This window comes from Schistocerca cancellata, chromosome 2 (genome assembly GCF_023864275.1).
Source record: "Schistocerca cancellata isolate TAMUIC-IGC-003103 chromosome 2, iqSchCanc2.1, whole genome shotgun sequence".
Classification (NCBI taxonomy): domain Eukaryota; kingdom Metazoa; phylum Arthropoda; class Insecta; order Orthoptera; family Acrididae; genus Schistocerca; species Schistocerca cancellata.
The window spans coordinates 165,032,915-165,045,483 of record NC_064627.1 but is presented as its reverse complement, the minus strand read 5'-3'; the positions used below and the strand labels follow the sequence as shown (position 1 = coordinate 165,045,483).

General features: G+C 40.1%; 2 protein-coding genes and 1 long non-coding RNA gene across 7 annotated transcripts in view; 2 read left to right on the top strand and 1 right to left on the bottom strand.

Moving 5' to 3' along the window:
• Positions 1-12,569, top strand: part of LOC126161461 (proline-rich protein 2-like) — a 403,478-nt gene that overhangs the window by 256,979 nt on the left and 133,930 nt on the right. The gene's annotated exons all lie outside the window — the stretch shown is intronic.
• LOC126161470 (uncharacterized) overlaps positions 1-12,569 on the bottom strand; it is a 38,985-nt gene that overhangs the window by 1,926 nt on the left and 24,490 nt on the right. The window lies entirely within an intron of this gene.
• The window catches only part of LOC126161459 (proline-rich protein HaeIII subfamily 1-like), a 61,630-nt gene that overhangs the window by 43,675 nt on the left and 5,386 nt on the right, over positions 1-12,569 (top strand). The gene's annotated exons all lie outside the window — the stretch shown is intronic.

The following is a 12,569-nucleotide window of genomic DNA, read 5'->3' as shown; positions in this document are numbered from 1 at the left end:
AGTTGCAACCAAGACTTTAATAAAATGGCAAAGGTAATGTAAATCAGAACAGTTGGAGAAGTTGTGGTCTAAATAACAACTGATTTACTCTTTCTTAGCATCACATGACAAATTATGGCTAAAGAAACGACACACAGACATTTTTATCTGGCACTCGCTCTCAATTATTTGCAGTCTATGGTTCACAAAGTGATCAACTGGGGATCAACACAACACACTAACTAGAACTAATCACTTTATCTGACTTGATAAACGTGAATCTGTGGTATGGCCCAAAAATTACGCTACTATCAAGCATCTGCATTCTACTACTGTATAAAGAAAAATATGGTTCCAAAGAACAGAGTGCTGAGAAGCGTATATTGGAGCCCTACGCCATAGCAGCGAATACTTTACCCTTCCGCAGGTGAGGGCGGCACAGCACGACACGCTAGCCGAGCGCAGTCACCGACACCGGCAATCTGTTATTATTTGCGCGCTCCCGGAAATATGCAGGTACGCAGTCTCGCGTTCGGTTGATTCGGAACGCTGGTACTTCCCTATGAGCCTCTGAAAACCCGGTGGATTCCAGTGTGTAGGTGGACCCGTTTGCTGGTCTGGAAAACCAGTTTGATTCCGTGACACTACTATGTGTGACGGAATATGTCAAACGTTTCGACGGCTGAATCAAAACAAATAAGTACACTCAAGCATAGCGCGTTGTGTGCGTGATGCAAGAAGCAGTACCTCTGACGGTTCAGATGGTGACTGGCACGGGCTCTAAGTGGCACAGTGGCAAAGGACACAAGTCTCACCATCTAGGTAAAGACCGGCCATTCTTTATTAGCGAAGCGCCAGTACAAGAGTGATCTTCCCTTTCTCTACAGATTTCCTCCGCAGCTCGGTAGCACAGCACATTTGCATGCTTAGGCTACACCCACTTCAGCACAAGGCAGTCACGAGCTGGAGCTCGGCAATCGAAGCCGGGAGACCGCCCCCCTGCTCTGCATACACAGATTTGACCAACCAGCGACTTTAAAAACTAATTGGGAGAAAGGAAAAAAAAAAGATTCAGCTCGCGCCCTCATTCCCACACGTTTACTCTATGTCTTTGCTAAATCATGAATTGGATAGAACCACAGCCTTCAGTAAAAAGATCGTTATCTCTCCTGTTGTGTCCACTTCGTACTTTCTAAAGAACAGCCATAGACTCGCTTAAAGGCTCGTGCCTTCACAAGTAAGTTATGTAGCTGATTCTGGACGCCTGGCCGTCACTACCCTGCCCCACGGAATTCGCAAACACTCTCAACCGTCTCATCCGCTTTCTATGCAACAACGGCCCATACTCTGCTTTATTGCCAGCCATCAGATCTTACAATCCGCCGATCAACGCTGCGGCGACTCCTCGGCCCTAGTCAGCCTACTTGGACGTGGCCGCCGTGCGACCGGCGCCCCCAAATGTGTCTTCACAATGAGACCTGGGGACTTAGCTGTTGGGAACGTTTTCACCCAAGTGCCGGAGAAAAAATCTCCCCTCGGCTCTAAGCCGCCGTACACTTTTACTGCTGTCAAACAACTCGGCTCCCTCTTCTTTCGAACTCAGATAAAGCCTACTGCTATGCCTTCACTAGAGCTCACAAGCAAGAGCGTTAACTACTGCCAACCATTTCATCACATGAATGAAGTCAGATCGTATCAAATGTAGGAACCAAGTAATAATGATCTCCTTCCCTATGGACACTAAGCAGCATGACACTGTGTCAGCATGACACTGTAATCTCTCACACTGATAGGCCAAAACATCATGGCTACTGCCCACTGCGACGTCTCTGTTCTTGTACAGAAGGGTCAATATTCAGGAAAAATGGGAAATACAGAAGTTCCTATGCGAGACAGCCTATGAAGAAGAGAAGTTGTTACACGCTGCACGTACAGTAATGCAACTAGCTTCTTCGATTGCACTATGAGCTGAACATAACGAGGTGGCGTAGAGGTAAAGCCACGCGGCCCCCAAAGAGGAGGGCCGTCATTTAAGCTCCTCGCTTTCCGCTGCTCTGTGGTTTCCTTAACCACCGGGAGGGTTCCTATCGGCAGCACACAACCAATTCCTTTCCCCATCTTTCTTGTCCAACTTTGTGCAACGCCTCCAACTTATTTATTTGTTTATTTAAATTCATCATATTAGGGCTTTCTGATCCCTTCCTACATTTTTAATATGCCAAAAGTAATAAAATGGTATTAATAGAATTAAAAATAAATGAATCTATGTAATGACAATAAACTGACTAGCAACTAATAGCGTTAATGGTAATACTACTACTGTTGCTTTCCCTGCTACTGGCCACAGTAATAAAAAGAATAATAATAGTAATGCTTTTGTGGATCAGAAAAATTATGTTTGAACAGGAAAACGGTCAATAAAGGCACTGAAGAAAAGGAACGCAAAACCTTAAAATAATTTTTACGCCCAAAAGTTGTAGGGGATCTACATTACAGAGATGCAATCAGAAAATCAAATAATACACAAACATCCGTAGTGACATTAAATACCGCAGATTAAGATTCTGTAGACATACTGATAAAATGAACCCAGACAAACTTACAAAATAAATAGCTTTTTGACAGCATGCGCAAAGATAAAATGTACAAGCTAAAATTTAATGCTGAGATCAAAAGTGATCCAAAAATTGCCAGAAAATACTGCTCAAAATCTTCAGATTCAATACTCTCAAATAGCAAATTGACGTAGACGAAAAGCCGAAAAGAATACTGGGACAACATGTTGTGAACAGAGAAAGGACGCCCATAGGAAGAGAATGAAAGAAATATGGGCACAAGGGAAGGCAAATGGCGACCTTGTAGCCCTAATAGGTTTATTTCCAAATAATAATAGTGATAATACCGATAGCAGGAGATACAAAATGTACTTACAGGTGGACAAAAGGAATATTATGTGACCTAGAGAATTCAATGATACAGAAATTTAGGCAGGCTGCACCACCTAAGGACGTTTGTGACTCAGGACGTCTTGTTGATGTGAAGGATACATAGTTGTAACGAGATAATGAATGCATATACGACAAAGTAGAAAGTATTGTTGTATCTGTAGATATGTCACTGAATTTTTGAGGGAGATCTTTCCCGATCCGAGTTCTTGCTACTGAAAAAACAGAGAAAAAAATTCAATGGATGAAGTGGGACATAGCCTATTTTGCTCTAATGGGATAGAGTGTTTTTGCTGTGTTATTCAGACAAGAGTGATGAAGTCGAGGGGACATATGAGGGAGAGTATACTTTCATAAGGTGACAGAAGATACAGAAAAGTCCTTGGGAGTAAACATTAGTTCCGTTTTCATTAGTATGTGTAGTGTGAATAAAAATGCTTCTGAAAAGTCGCCTGATGAAAAAATATTGTCCACATACGTCTCATAAAGATAAATATTTCGTGATTTTTCCATAAGGCAATTCTATTTCATCCATCAAAAGCCACATATCTGAACAGCACTAACCTTAAAACATCTTTAGTTTCCGAGAATGTATATAGTTTCCCACTTCACTTTGTCTGTATTCTTCGAGTTTGAGGTCATTAAATCTTTCTGAGTACTTAAGTTGATACTCTAAAAGTACTTAGTTTTTGAGAGTTCTCAGTCTTGTGGTGCAAGTGATAAAAGTGTTTTCGTCCACAGCAAAATTCAGGTAAATTTGTCCAGTATTTTCTCATTTAATAGATACACTATTTTTCGTCGGTTGACGTTTGTTTATTTTTTACTTTATCTTTTCTTTCACACCCTTTAATAGGTCAGCCATTACTGCCAGCTAAATAAAAGATTCAAACTACGGAAGGCACTAACTACTGATAGGGATAGTTAGCAAATGAAAGATATTAATAGAGAACAAACAATGTATTTACCTTAATAGTCATAATATATATAGCAGTTCATGATAAATTACAAAACTCCGCCATCTCTCTCCCCACATCCACCACTGCTGGCGGCTCACCTCCAACTGTGCAGCGCTACGCGCTGTTCACATCCAGCTGTCGCTGCCCCTACACTACAATGGCAGACAACAATGCAAAACTAGCCACAGACTGCACACAGCACAGCCAGTGATTTTCATACAGAGCGCTACGTAACGTTGCCGATAAGAAAATATAAACAGCCTACTTACATAGCCCCCCATGCTCCCCACAAAAAATTTTACAAAATATGTATGGGTAGTGGCCAATAATGATTTGAAAAAATTTTTCATTATTACAATAACAAAGATATCAAATGCACACACTTATTTATACAATGCTGGTCAAAAGCTAAAATTTTCTCACAGTCCATAAAGACAGTCCAGATTGTTCATTACAGTAAAATTTCAGTGTTTGTTTTTCTAAGTCTGAGCAGTAAAAGACAATGCACACGGAAGTAGTGGATTTCCATGCAGTCTTGAAGAAGTAGTGTTGTCCTTCCAACTGAAAGACTGTGCTGACTCTTGACATGCTGACAGGAAATGGGCCACAACAGAGCAAACCCACAGCAGAGTCATTCGACGTTTTGAAGAAGATTGGTAGGTAGGTCATCACAGAGCAGACCCACTGCAGTCCTGGTAGAGATTGTGGTATTGGTGGGCCACCAGAGGTGCAGACCCTCTGCAGTCCTAGTAGAAATAGTGGACAGGCCCACTGTAGTCCTGGTAGAGACGGCCAGCAGCCATCTGTTCCAACTGTGCAGGTGCACAATCACCACTGAAGAGTCTTGCGGATAATAGAGCAAGTCCATAACCACCACTTGTGCACTCACAAAGTTTGTGGAATTGTCCTTAGAACCAGCAATGCTGTTATCCAGTCCCTTGCTGAATTATTAACACACGTGCAAACACTAACAGTCCCTACTTCTCACATATTGTCCATATACTATGACCAACAGAAACGTGTGCAGTGAAATGGAACTTTCAAGTTACTTAATTTGATGAACTGCTGTCAATTACAATTTTATAACATAAGAATACAGTACAAAGGTACAAAATACATCATTAAAAACATAACAATACAGATAACATTTGTAGTACAGGCTTTACAACAGAATAGAAATAAACATATACATCAGTGTTACAGGAATTATGACATAAGGACATACATAAAAGATCAGAATAACTTGCGAAACATCAACTTCACACATGAGCATTAAAACAAAAAAGAATAAATAATGTCTCAACATTTTTACAAAGTAAATAACATAGAAAAATTCTACAACATAGCTCTCATCAGCTAAACACATAAAGACAGGAAAAACACAAATACACAAGGGTACACAAACATATAGAGGGATGCCACAAAAGGAAAGGACAGGGTTTTTTTTACTGCAGTATTTTGCATGGAGATCTCCCTTTGTTCATCATTATTCCCAAAAGTACTATCTAAGCCTGCTTTCTGTATTCTGTTCATGTCCTCTTTCAAAAATAGTTTTTCTCCACTGTACACTACTTTGTTGGCCAAACCATTTTCTTATAGCTTCTCAATGCATTTCTTCCAATCCATCATAGTTAGTTTCTTATATAGTCTACCCCCTCTTAAGCTAACTTAAAACTACTGAGCTCAGACGCTAAACTAAGGGACGAGGCAATGCAGCAGCATATAACAAATTAACACAAACAGCAATGCAAAAAAAATGGAAAATTGCAAAGCAAGCTACAGTAAATCTAAATTACCAAGTAATGCAACATTACAACTAATATGAGCCAATGTGCAGCAACAAGAAAAATAAGTCAGTAGTAAAACTAGCTTAACAGAGTAACACAATTTAAAATTCAGTAGCACTATGCCTGGCAAACAGCAGCAACTTATACCTAAACATGACAAAGCTCAAGCAGAAAAAATATTACACTAAAATGGCCATGTCTAATACCTATGCCACATCTTAACACTAGAGTGATGCATCACGAGAACTTACACTAGCAGATAAGTTACCAAATCGTAAAGAAATTATTTATGCAATTCCTGTGAAGGGAAATGTCTATTTATGTGCCCTCGTTTTCTTGGAAGTAGATCATAAATTTCTTATTGACTGGATCTGTAGGCATAAAATAACTATATTAGTACATATATTAATTTTTATTTTAACCAATGCTGCAGTGCAGCTAGAAACTAGATATTAAAGGAAATGAGCAAATGTGTACAAAGGACGGCATGAAACATCATTCGTTAGCCATATGGCATTTCATAACGCAGTAAAAATTCCCTCAATTCTAGAGAAAGACGCTTGTCATAATCAGGTGTTCAGATATAAGCGTGTCGTGTTTGCGGTGCCTTCTACAAAGGTATGTCAAAAGCAAGGATAATGGCCTCCCTTTTTTTTTCACCTGTGCTTCCGGAAAGGCACACCCTAATGGCTTGTTTCCAGGTGTCTGACACAGCTGTGTGCCGACGACGCACGTGCAGGTGGTCACTTAACTTTCTTAAGGAAATATTTACGACAGCAGTTTCTGCTACAGTGACAGTCTCATATAAAAATTTCACAGGTCGAGAATTTACGTTGCAAATGTGTAGAAACAAAATCCTATGAATATAACAGTGTCCAAAAAAATTTTCGCTGGCATTGTGATACATTCACGCATTTACACACATTTCATAACTCTTAAAGTACGATTCTTGGTTTCCAACATCCTTTTTCACAAGTCAAGAGTCCCTAACTTCTATTCATTATTCATATACATATAAACACGTAATCACATTCCTCATATATGGTAGCATCATCTTATTGACATAAATATACCTCAACAGCATAATACACATCGTCATCGTAAAAATAACATCATAACACCTCAGTCAAATCTCAAAAACGTTGTAGCTTCCTGCAATAATTCCAAACCATAAAAAATATTCTCTGCTCATTTCAATAGTGTCATCTGCCTCAAACGTACTTTAAAAGTCATGATCTCATACCAAATACATCATTAAAAGCTCTCATAGTATCACAATGGTTCTGAAAAAATGTGAAGAGTTCACACAGTACAGACAAAATACCATTTCATAAGTGTGAAGTTACCCAACTGTGTAATTGCGTAAACATGTGTCACTGATGTAGTAAAAAAGTTTATCTCTCAGTTAAATGATCAGATAGCTGTGTAATTTATGTGTTAGAGGAATATGGTACCGATGTGTAAAGTTGTATAAGCAAATACCATATTAGCTAGGGCTCCTTGTGCTTGCCAAACACATGGTACACAAAGTAGGCGTGTACCCCCCTGAGGATTATTGTAATTATACCCTCATGTGTTACAGATTACAGCAATGGAATGAAATGTATCACGGAAAACTTTCTTTGTAATTCAAAAATCTTTAAAAATAAATGTTTTAAGTACAAAATTAATCACTCAAATACGTGTCCTGTAGCGCTAAATATGCGTCTTACTGTAAGATAATCTCTGTGGAAGTGTCGTAGTTATCGTCCTCCGAAAGCTAAGTTCTGCAGAAGTCAATGTACTTACCTCATGATCAAAAAAAGTGAAATGCTTTACGTATAGATATCTTACTTATTACGCTTATTAGTGTGATGATGAAAGTACTGTGCTGTAACGTATTGTTGTGCTACGGAAAAGGCTGTCTCCTTGTAGCTGTACCACAAAAGTTACTACTAAAACATGTTTTACTTTACAGAAGAATTCAGAAAAACTGTGCAGACATAAAACAGATACACCGCAAAAGCAACATTGTAAATTGTCACTCATTAGTAGCGTCGTGATAAAATCGTGTAGCTGTCACATAAACTAACCACTGTGTCATCTGGTATCTCACAGAAAGTACTTTAATTCAGAATGTATTTTCAAGTAAACCAAAATGTTGCATTAAAATCTCATTAGCAGTACTGGTAAATGTTCTAAGTATGTGAGCCTTATAGTCGTTACGTAATCGTGCAACTAACAAGCAAGAATGTACACACACAATAACACTGTGTCGTCTGTTCGCAATAACAATGCATTCGTAATTTCTGTTTGAATAAGTTCTCTTGGATTCTTGACTGGATATTTAACTTTAAACATTGTTGCATGGTAACAGTTTCTCAGTGTGACAAATTGTACAAGTAGCATGAAGTGAAAATTGCAAAGACTAAGTTAAAAAGCAGATTATCTTTCAATAAACGGTTTAACATGTGAAATGTGGTGTAAACCTTTACTCTTCCTAGTACGCAGAGTTTCAACTTTAACGCAATTATCATGTGGTATACGTCGGTGAGGAGTGCTAAAATTTTTCTCAAGGTTAGCGTCTATGTTATTTTTCTCTGAGCCAGCGGGCGTATGTGGCAGCCTGCGGTGTGAGTAATTGTCTGTTTCTTTGTTGGCGCGCGTCATTACTGGGATTAGGAGACCTAGCTTCTACAAATTCACGTTGTCGAGAGTGCTCTGCTCTGTTTAAATCCCGCCAGTTCTGATGCAATTCAGGTCTGTCGTTACGATCACATCATCTGTCGTCATGTCGGTAGTTCCTGTAGTTTCTTTCTTGTCGGTTAAGTGGTGGAGAATTTCTCCTTGAATCGTAACTGCGCGCTGGACCATTGCGTCTAAAGTTATTCTGTCTCCCATAATAATAATTGTTTTGATAACCATATTGTCTGTTTCTATGATTGTCTCTGTCATATTCATTACCGCGGAGAGGTGATCTATCCCTGTAATTATTACTACTCTGCCAATGGTTGTCATACGGGTGATGTCTGTTTTGGTCACGATTTGTGTTGTGAGAATAGCCTTGTCGTGTCCAGTTATTATTTCTGTCGTCATGGAATTGTGACGGATGTGCCCTGTAGTGATTGTTTTCCCGTTTTCGCATCCCGCGACTGTCTGTGTCAATTTCTAATTCTTGTAAGAGTCCCTGAAAAGCTTCAATGTCGTCTTTGCAACGTCCTGCTAAAATAATACGTCGTAAATGTTCAGGCAGTTTGATTAAGCAAATGCGGATGAGTTCTGAGGGGCTGTATGGGTTTGACAGGTACTGATTCTTGTGCAACATGTCTTCAAAATATTTCACAAGACTGGAAAATTCAGATTGTTCGAAATGTTTCATCATTATGATGCCATGTTTTACTCGGTCTTGTGTGGCTTGAGACCAATATGCTGAGAGGAAGGCATGGTAAAATTCTCCTTCACTGTGACAATCGTGAATGACTGATCGCATTCTTACAGCTGGTTCATTCTCCAAGTAGCCACACATAAATTCTAACCTGTGCTCCAATGACCAGTTGGGAGGGAAACAATGAGAGAATTGATGGAGCCATGCTTGTGGATGAATGTCGTTGGCAGAATTCTTAAACGTTTTGAATTTACGTGTAGTAATGAACAGCTTATAGTCAAAATCATCGTGTCGGCGAGTAGCGAGTCGGTCATTGTTACGTCGTGTCAGCGGCTCGATCTCAAAATTCGGTGCCCATTGCCAATTTCTTTCATAACTTCCGAAATGCCCTGTGTTATTATTTTGTGGCTGTTCCGTATTTCTATGTCCCTCTTCCCGTATTGGAGCGCGAGTGTCCTCTTAAATACGTAATTCTTGTATTACCTGTGTCAGCTGATCTTGTACTTCCCGGATTTCTCTTTGGTGTTGCGTATTGATTTGATTTTGATTTTGTTTGAATTTTCTTATTTGTTCATACTCTTCTGTGTCATTGAAGGCTACGGGTCTTGTGTCATTCAGATCATCATCTACCTTTGTAGATAAGTTAGTGACCTGATCCGAAAGTTCGGCTACTTTCTCTGATAGTGTACTTATTTCCTCCATGTGTCTTTCTGAACCAATTTTCAGGGTAACTACTGTGTCCTTTAAGTTTTCCTGAGTTTTTTGCAAGTTGCGTAACCGAATCGGTAGATGCAACTGAGTCAATTTTAGCCCACAAGGTCTCATGATTTTCATGAACAATAGTTTGCAGTTCTTTTATGGATGCTTCGTGATTCTGTAATGCATTTTCATGACGCGAAAAAATAGGTTGGAAATGCTCACAAATTTGTGTTTTTATGTCATTACAGATCTTTTGACATTTCGATTCGATGTTATGTAACTCAGTGGTTAAATCTTCACGTGTTTGTTCAAGTGTGGTGTCTAACTTTTGAAGATTTTGTTCCATTGTGTCTAACTTTTGAAGCTTTTGCTGTGTTTGTCTCTGATTTTGTTCCATTGTGTCTAACTTTTGAATATTTTGTTCCATTGTGTCTAACTTTTGAAGCTTTTGCTGTGTTTGTCTCTGATTTTGTTCCATTGTGTCTAACTTTTGAAGATTTTGTCCCATTTGTTGCATTAATTGTAATAACAATGCATTAGTGTCTGGAATCTGTTCCTCTACGCTTTTCGGCAGTGCATTTGCACCAGCAACATTCACATTTTGACAAGCAGAAAATGTGTCTTGACTTATTTGAGAAAACGATGAGGACCCAAAACCCAAGTCTACAGTATTTCCAATATTGTGTTCTGTCATTTAGGATTCCTGAGGCGAGCTGTTGCCGACCGATCGATCGATAATGCTTCCCTGTTCACTACCTGTTTGACTGTCTACACCATTATTTGCCGCCCGCTCCATTTCCCTATGCACAATTTCCAAATTACTACTTCGAATGTCTGTTAATTCACTACCCAGTGGTGCTGATAACCTACGCTCGTCGTCACTATTATTTCTCAGTTTACTTTGGAGCCGAGTGTTACGTCTTTCACACGCCATTATTGTCATAATATTTCACACGACAACACAGAAAAACACAATTTGAATAGCAAAAATAGGAGAACACATTAAAATAGCACTGAAAATAATATCTAGTTAATTGCAAGCGTAGCTGCGAAATACTTGGTGCAAATCTACCTGCATGCCACAACTGTTTTACTGTAGAACAATGAAAGACTGCTGGACAAATGGTTCAAATGGCGCTAAGCACTATTGGACTTAACATCTGAGGTAACCAGCCCCCTAGAATTAGAACTACTAAAAACTTACTAACCTAAGGACATCACACACATCCATGCCCGCAGCAGGATTCGAACCTGCGACCGTAGCAGCAGCGCGGTTCCGGACTGAAGCACCTAGAACCGCTCGGCCACGACGACCGAGACGCATGGACATCCGTGTCTCTTATGCTACAGAGACTTCGGCTTTCTCGTGTTAAGGGACTGGATGTACATCAGTCCACTCTTCTGCACTAAAGATTGTATCCAGTCTCTTAACACGAGAAAGCCGAAGTCTCTGTAGCATAAGAGACACGGATGTCCATGCGTCTTGGTCGTTGTGGCCGAGCGGTTCTAGGTGCTTCAGTCCGGAACCGCGCTGCTGCTACGGTCGCAGGTTCGAATTCTGCTGCGGGCATTGATGTGTGTGATGTCCTTAGGTTAGTTAGGTTTAAGTAGTTCTAAGTCTAGGGGGCTGGTTACCTCAGATGTTAAGTCCAATAGTGCTTAGCGCCATTCTCAGTATTATGTGCTATATAAGGTTCGTCGTGTCTGGATAACTGAACTGATTTATTGCTTCAAGTGATGCCTGTATGTTATTGGTATTAATCAGGTATGTGATGGCTGTGCCTTCTCGTATTCCTTTCATGAACTGATAGTTAAGAAACCAAAATGAAGGACTTCATTAGAAAAGACTTCATTAGAATCGAGTCTGCCTTAACATTAACAAATTGCAACTAAAACAATACCATTGTGAGGCTGTTCCATTTGTTGGTACAGAGCGATCAGTGTGAATCAATGTCATTTGCGTACAACTCATGGACAAATGGTTCAAATGGCGCTAAGCACTATTGGACTTAACATCTGAGGTAACCAGCCCCCTAGAATTAGAACTACTTAAACCTAACTAACCTAAGGACATCACACACATCCATGCCCGCAGCAGGATCCGAACCTGCTACCGTAGCAGCAGCGCGGTTCCGGACTGAAGCACCTAGAACCGCTCGGCCACAACGACCGAGACGCATGGACATCCGTGTCTCTTATGCTACAGAGACTTCGGCTTTCTCGTGTTAAGGGACTGGATACAGTCTATAGTGCAGAAGAGTGGATTGATGTACATCCAGTCACTTAACACGAGAAAGCCGAAGTCTCTGTAGCATAAGAGACACGGATGTCCATGCGTCTCGGTCGTTGTGGCCGAGCGATTCTAGGTGCTTCAGTCCGGAACCGCGCTGCTGCTACGGTCGCAGGTTCGAATCCTGCTGCGGGCATGGATGTGTGTGATGTCCTTAGGTTAGTTAGGTTGAAGTAGTTCTAAGTCTAGGGGGCTGGTTACCTCAGATGTTAAGTCCAATAGTGCTCAGCGCCATTCTCAGTATTATGTGCTATATAAGGTTCGTCGTGTCTGGATAACTGAACTGATTTATTGCTTCAAGTGTTGTCTGTATGTTATTGGTATTAATCAGGTATGTGATGGCTGTGCCTTCTCGTATTCCTTTCATGAACTGATAGTTAAGAAACCAAAATGAAGGACTTCATTAGAAAAGACTTCATTAGAATCGAGTCTGCCTTAACATTAACAAATTGTAACTAAAACAATACCATTGTGAGGCTGTTCCATTTGTTGGTACAGAGCGATCAGTGTGAATCAATGTCATTTGCGTACAACTCATGGACAAATGGT